Below are 7741 nucleotides of genomic sequence, written 5' to 3' on the forward strand. Positions count from 1 at the left end.
CAAGGCAACCGTAATAAAGAAACAGTATGTGGCTTCCATCCGAGTCAATGTGAGTCTCCGCCAGCCCTTCTCTAAAAGGCACATGGTTCACCGGAGGATCTTGTTGACGTGAAGTGGGTCTGGAGTGGGTCTGAGATGCTGCGTGTCTAGGTGATGTTGATGCTGCTCGTCCATGGACCACACTGAGTAGCAAGGGCTTAGGCTGGGTAGAGGCAACAAGAAGGTGTAAAAGGCATTGATTAGATTGGGTATCCATGGCTAGGGAGCAGAACCTTTGGGTCTGTGAAGAACTGGAGAAAGTGTGTGCATCTTCTTTTTAGCCTCCTTACAAAATTCAAATCTCTTGTTGCCAAACTTTTGACTTTTCAAAAGAATCTGTATTGTCATATAAAATCTCTATATTTATCAGTGTTGGCAACCTACTCACAGATTTCAAAAACAACTCGTGAGACAAATAAATCAAAATATATTTCAAAAAAGGATTGCCAGTGTTTAACCTCTGGCAGGTGGGTCTTTTATGCCCCATTTGTAAATCGAGCAGATTTGTGATTCCTTTTGTATAAAACAGTAATTATTAAAAACAGTGACAGAGATACTAAAGAAAAAAAGACCAACAATTTACTGTTAAGCATTGAACTAGCTTGTGTTCTGTTTTGTTTTACACAGCTCTCCAAATGGGTAGCTGTTCAGAACACACCATGTCAAGAAGGAAATGAGACATTCCAAGGGCTATTAACTACTCCACCAGAGATTTAGGAAGATCACTGCAGTGTTATTTAGCGTCGGTATTTATTTAATTCTGGTGCAGAAGGGCAAATTTTCATTCTCACTGGTCCTCAAACTCACACTGGCTTACATGAGTGTGGCTTAATGACCCATTGAGGTTAGACTATAGTGTTACCTTATAAAATAAATAGTGACAGGAGAGAGGACAGCCTGGAGTAGTTGCTTTTAGTATATTTTACATCTAAAGAATATTCTGTTGTTGGAAGTCAGAGTTGTCATGGTTTCGTCAGCTGATTCCTTCGCTAGTACCAAGTTAAGCTGGTCCTGGAAATTGACCACCTCCCATCTCTAATCTGCTGTGAGTTTAGATTAATAAATCCTACCCGGGTGAATCCTTTGAACAATGCTAGATAATCTGTAAAGGGCTAAATTGTATAGCTTAGGCATCCCCAGGAGAACGTTGCTATCCCTTTGTATAGATGATCTAGATCTTGAGATTTTTAAAAGCTACAAACATTGATGTAAATGCAATGTCCCAAGGGATGTGTAATAAACAGTTGCTAGAGGAGCAAGAAATACAGCAACTGTTTGCAACTCTCCATGTTAGAGAGCCACACCCCAGTATCTCACTGCAATGGAGACAGAGGATATGATTTAACTGGCAGAAGAACCAGCATCGTAACACAGCCAGATATTTCATAATAGAGCTTCATTACATAAAATTTAGAGACATTCTGAACGTTTCTGGAAAACCTTGCAAAGGCATCCGACTGTTGCAGAGAGACGTTGGTACTCTGCTGAGCTCAGAAGTCACCAGCTTCAGGACCTGTGGTTGAATTAAGGACTTTGTGAACTTAAGATGTTTGAATGAGGAATTGAAATATAGAAAATGATTTGGGGGCTTTATTTTTTACCCTACTGGGCTGTTTCCAAGAATTATTTCTTTTTGTGAGTAAGATGTAAAAAAATCTCCTCAGCAAATCTAGTACGCAATCTATGAAGTTTAACATAAAAAAAAAAACATAAAAGTAGGAAAAGATAGGCCAAAGCACATGGTCCTGTTTACCTGGGGAGCTCACTGTGAGTTACCAATATTAAAAGCCTGCTACCTTCACTTGATTGATAGTAGCTTCCTGGAACTCTGTCTTAGGAGAAATTCTGAGGCTGATTGTTAGTTCTCTGCAAAAAAAAGTGCTGCAATTGATGAACAGTGTCTGCCTTGGGCATGGGAAAGGAGTGGAAGTTACATATATGCTATATATTTGCATGGATTATTTGTATTAATACTTAAAGGGTTTCTTTTACTTGAAACTTTATAAAGAAGAGTACAAGGATCAGTTGAGAACGTCTGAACCTTCTCTGCTGAAAGAGAACTAAATATAATTCATTAGGCAAATAACAATAAATAAGATACAGACAGACCACATGGAAAATAACAAAAACTGGTTCTTGACAATGGCAATGGATAAATCTCAGCCCTTTGCAAATCCTATGTGAAAATCCCAGAGGAGCAGTTCATGGGAGTTACTACCTAAGCAATAGCAGTAAGCCAGTATTGAATGCATGGGCGTGGGATATGGAGTAGTTGGCTGGGACCATCTACCTAACCAAATGACTTCTCTCATATATCGGTGATCATGATGTAAATGTGGGCCTTTGAAAACTCACAATCTACTTCAGGTTATGAAACTTCAACGTCACTGTCTGTGGTTGGCAGAATGATATCTAAGATGACCCTACCCTCATCCCTGTGAACCTAGGAACATGTATGTTACATAGCAAAAACAAAAACAAACCAACTGTGCAGATTTTAAGGTTCTGAATCTTAAAAATGGGAGATTATCTGGGATTATCCATGTAGGCTGAGTCTAACATGGAGAGGCAAATATCCATAATATTCAACATAATATTGAAGGAGAAGAACAAAGTTGAGGGACTGACATTACCTGACTTCAAGACTTACCGTAAAGATACAGTAATCAGGACAGTGTGGTATTGGTGAAAGAACAGACAAATAGATCAGCAGAACAGAATGGAAAGCCCAGAAACAGACCCACATAAATGTATTCAACTGATCTTTGACAAAGGAGCAAAGGCAGTACAGTCGAGCAGAAATAGTTTTTCGATCAGTGATGCTGGAACAACTAAACATCCACATGCTAAAAAGAAAACCCAAAACCAAAAAACCTAGACACACCTTACACCCTTCACAAAAATTAACTCAAAATGGAAAGTAGACCTAAATGTAAAATGCAAAACTATAAAATTCCTAGAGGATAACATAGGAGAAAACAGATGACCTTGAGTATGGTGATAACTTTTTAGATATAACACCAAAGACATAATTCATGAAAGAAATACTTGATAAACTGGACTTCACTGAAATTAAAAACTTTTTCTCTGTGAAAGATAATGTCAAGAGAAAGAGAATACAAGCCACAGCTGGGAGAAAAACATTTGCAAAAGACAGATCTGATAAAGGACTTATCCAGAATACACAAAGAACTCTTAAAACAAAATAAGGAAAAAAAACACCTGATCAAAAAATAGACTGAAGATCTTGACACCTCATCAAATGGCAAATAAGCATATGAAAAGATACTCAGCATCGTGTCATCAGGGAAATGCAAATTAAAACAACAACAGGATACCACAACACACCTATTAGAATGGCCACAGTCCAGAACACTGACAACACCAAATGCTGGTGAGGATGTGGAGCAACAGGAACTCTCATTCAGTGCTGGTGGGAAATGCAAAATGGTACAGCCACTTTGGAAGACAGTTTGGCTGTTCCTTACGAAATGAAACATACATTTACCCGCATTTGTTTTTAAATGTCAGGCTTCACCCGGTGCTTTTTCCCCATGGTGCTGTCTGCAATTGGAGCATCTGTTTTTGCTTTCTGTCTCTCTGACCTTGCGCTGTGACGGTGAAGGGGAGGGATCGTGGATATAACACTCCCTTTAACCTCGCACTTCCCTCTCCCCCTGCTTTTAGTGTGAAGAGAACAGTTTCCTGGCTGGCAGGGCATGAAATAGCACCCAACACAGCAGAAAAGTCATCGCTTCTGTGACGATTCCTCTTTCACAATGAATTCTCTTCTCCTTCTCTACTCTGCCACTCCTGATGCACTGCCTGGGCTGTTTGTATTTAATCCCATACGCTTTCACAGGGCAGTCGACCGTAATACCAGGGAACCAGTTTGTCCGATCCTGCCCTTCCCTGAGTTTAATAATTTAGCAGGTCTAGTGGGTTCATTGTCTGTGGCAGAATTTCTCATCCTCAATACTAATGACATATTTTGGGCTGAGTAATTATCTGTTGTGTGTTTGTACGTGTGAGGATGTGTCCTGGGCATTGGAGGATGTTTTGTAGCAGCCTTGGAGTCCGCTTGCTAGATGCCAATAGCAGTGCTGAGTTGTGACAACCAACATTATCCCAACATGGCCACATATCCCCTGGGGGACAAAACCACCCCAAGCTGAGAACCACTGGCTTAGCGTAAAGCTACTAGTCCTCATCGGCTTATTTCCCTCATCTGTGGGATCGTAGTTTTAAGTAGACCACCATTCCTTCTTCAAGTGAGACATGCAGAGCAAAGCACATGCTGGCCTAGTCAGTTTCATGATGAAAGCAAAAATTTGTGCTTTTTAAGGGCAAGTCCCCCACGTAGTCAACAGATTGGGACCCTGTGAAGTCTTCTCTCCAACTTTGAAAAACCTAATTAAACAAGCAAATTCAGCTGGAGGATTTATAGTGGTTAGTGATCACTTCCAACTCTGTTGCACTCATAGCCAGAAAGAACTTGAGCAGACAAATTCTTAACCTGCCGCAGGATTGAGTTCTGAAAGGCATGATGTGGCATTCCCCTTCTGGGCCACTGTTTCCCAAAGTGGGATCCTCACACGCTTTGGTACACGAGGTGATCTTAGGTGGTAGGCTGTAAACCTTTACATTTCATTAGACATGTGTTCACCTTGATAATATATGTTGTGTGTGTGTTGGGGGGAGGGATAACCAGCACACCAGACTCATAGTGCAAGTCTTTTTTAGCATAAATGTATGCACAGAAAGTGAGCTGATGTAAGGAACGCAGTAGGACAGAGTAGATACATATGGATTGTTTCCTATTGCTACTGTAACAAATTATCACAAACTCAGTGACTGAAAACAACACAAACTTTGTGGTGCAGTTTTGGAGATCAGAAATCTAAAATGGGTCTTGTGGGCTAAAACAGGTATTGTGTTCTTGTGGGCTAAAACAGAGTTGTGTTCTTTCTGGAGGCTATGGGGAGAATCAGTTTCCTTGCCTTTTCCAGCTTCTAGAGGCACCTGCATTCCCTGCCCTGTGGCCCTTTCCTCCCTTGCTCTAACCTCTCCTTCTGGCATCACATCTCCTTTTTCTGACTTCCACACTCTTTTCTCTCTTTTTTTAAGGGTCTTTGGAACTATAATAAGTCCCCTACATATGAGCGAGTTCCGTTCTGAGAGTGCATTCATTAAGTCCAATTTGTTTGTAAGTCCAAAAAAGTTAGCCTAGGTACCCAACTAACACAGGCGGCTCTGTAGTACTGTACTGTATTAGGTGTATAATACTTTTCACACAAATAATACATTAAAAACACACAAAAAATAAAGAAAACATTTACTTACAGTACAGCACCTTGAAGAGTACAGTAGTACAGTACTGGCATCCAGGGGCTGGCATCGAGTGAACAGGCGAGAAGAGTTACTGACTGGAGGAGGGACAGGAGGTGGGAGATGGTAGAGCTGAAGGGTCCTCAGCAACAGGAGACGGAGGGTGAGCTGCCGTTTCACTCACGCCTGATGTTGATGGAACGCACGTTGACATCTTTGAAAGTTCGCGACTTGAAGGTTCAAAGGTAGGGGATTTACTGTACATTGGTTCTACGTGGAAAATCTAGGATATTCTTCCAATCTTAAGATCCTTAATTTAATCACATCTGCAAAGTCCCTTTTGCCGTGTAAGATAACATATTCACAAGTTCCTGGGATTAAGATGTAGACAACTTTGTGGGGAGAAGCATTATCACAACATATGAAGGAGAAGTTGTCATGGTGATACATGACTGGATAAATGACATTTAGGAAATCTTGTTTTAGTTATTTATTACTGTGAAGCAAATTATCCCAAAACTTAATGGCTAAAATAACACATACTTGTTATCTCACAGTTTCTGTGAGTCAGGGAAGGGTAGCAGCCCAGCTGCGTTCTCTGTTTCGGGGTCTGTCTCAAGGTGTCAGCTGGGCCACAATCATCTCGAGGTTCACCTGGGACAGGACCTGCTTCCAAGTTCACCCATGGCCGTGGGTGAGCTTCAGCTCCCTGCGGTTGAACTGAGGTCTTAGTTCCTCATTAACTGCTGGCTGGAGGCCCCCTCCTTGCCACGCGGGCCTCTCTCTGGGGAGGCATGTAGCTCTGTCTTCATCAAAGTGATTGAGTGAAAGTGCAAGAGAGCCTGAGCAAGATGGAGGTCACCATCCTTTACAGCCTGATCCCAGAAGCAGCATCCGCTCCCTTTTGCCATATTCTCTTCATTAGAAGCGAGTCCCTCGGTCCAGTCTATACCAAGCAGGAGGCAGTTACACAAGGGCATGAACCCAGGTGGTAGGAGAACTGGGGGGTCATTTCGGAGTCTGCCTCGACACTCATGTGAAGTCCCTAAGTTTTCTGCTACGTGACATGCAGTCCCACGTGTTAGCAGAAAAGTGACTATTCGATAGATGTGCTTTCCTCCAGGAATCTGGAAGTCCCCCAGCCCCCTAGGGAAAACTGGCCTGCTTGGTTTCCCTCAGGGTCCCCAGCCCTTTCCCCATGTACCCTTCTCTGTTGTCAAACGTCCTCTTTGTGTTCCCACTAGATCCCTAAATTATTGCTTATTTAAACAAATTTATGTAAGTTTATTTAAAATTTTAACTTGAGAATAATTTAACTTTTTAAAAATTATGTGTAATTATTGTTTTTAATTTATGTAATGTTAGACATTGTTTAAGAAGCTTCAGGACAAGAAAAAAGAAACGTATAAATATATTTGCTTAAATTAAATTAAACCCCGAACTGCGCTCCCGCTCTTTAGAGTATTGGGAAACTCAATTACAGAAATTTTTAGGGCAGGAATAGAGCTTCTCCACTTCCAATGAATGAGTCAGATTTTTAATTATCTACGTCTTTCTCCCTTACTTTGTCTTTCTCCCCTTCAACCTCCCGAACCCCCTTTCTCACAACTTTTCGGGTTTCATTTTGATAATCAAGGGATTTTTTAAAAATGCATGCTTTACAGCTGGTTAATTTATATTCTGATTTGTGTGGAGTCTAAAAGAGTCGGAGGAGCCTGGCTCTTTTATGAAACCAGATGGTGAAAAGGATTGGAGGATGATCCTTACAAAGTGTGCGGGTCAGTTAATTTCCCTCTCTGTATATTGTGATGCGCTGGAGGTAACCCTTATGAATTTAATTTGGTGACCTTCTGCAGCTGCCAGGCCTCAATAATTTTTACCTGTTTTGATATTCCCCCAAATTGCTGAGGACATGACAACATAAAAAGGGCTGGTGACTATGCATACATCTGTGGGATCTTGAGCAGTAGTTCATGTGGGTGAAGGGGGTACAGGAGGCAGGTTGTGTCCCACGTCCCCTGGAGGGAAGATAAAGTGGAGTTTGAAAACAAACAGTGCTTTCCACCCTTTGCTTTCATTCATATTTAATAATAACCAATTATCCTAAAAATGCAAAAAGCTTTAAAAGAAGGGCATATGATGTTCTCTATTTATCAAAGGGGAACATGGGTTTAAAGAATAATCGCGCATCTCTGTTCTTGCTAGTGGTCTTTGAAGCCAATACTAGGCGCACGTTAAGCTCCTTTTACATTTCAAGGGGCAGCAGCAACACTAGCAGAACCGCCCCACAGCTGTCTCCATGCTGTACGGTCTGTCCCCACCCCTTGGGAAGGACTTCCTGTTTCCAACTCTTGAATATTCCTTGATGTGAAAA

The 7741-nt window shown here is 41.4% G+C and overlaps 1 long non-coding RNA gene across 1 annotated transcript; it reads right to left on the reverse strand.

Annotated features, from left to right (window-relative positions):
- Positions 1-1490: 1490 nt before the first annotated feature.
- LOC308628730 lies at positions 1491-7334 on the reverse strand. Its single transcript, XR_014017569.1, has 3 exons — positions 7248-7334; positions 1816-1905; positions 1491-1552 (listed from the first exon to the last, which is right to left on the reverse strand). It is a non-coding gene; the product is annotated as an uncharacterized lncRNA (long non-coding RNA).
- Between the last annotated feature and the right edge of the window lie 407 nt (positions 7335-7741).

The sequence above is a fragment of the Mesoplodon bidens genome, assembly GCF_964165515.1.
Source record: "Mesoplodon bidens genome assembly, chromosome: 15".
Lineage (NCBI taxonomy): Eukaryota > Metazoa > Chordata > Mammalia > Artiodactyla > Ziphiidae > Mesoplodon > Mesoplodon bidens.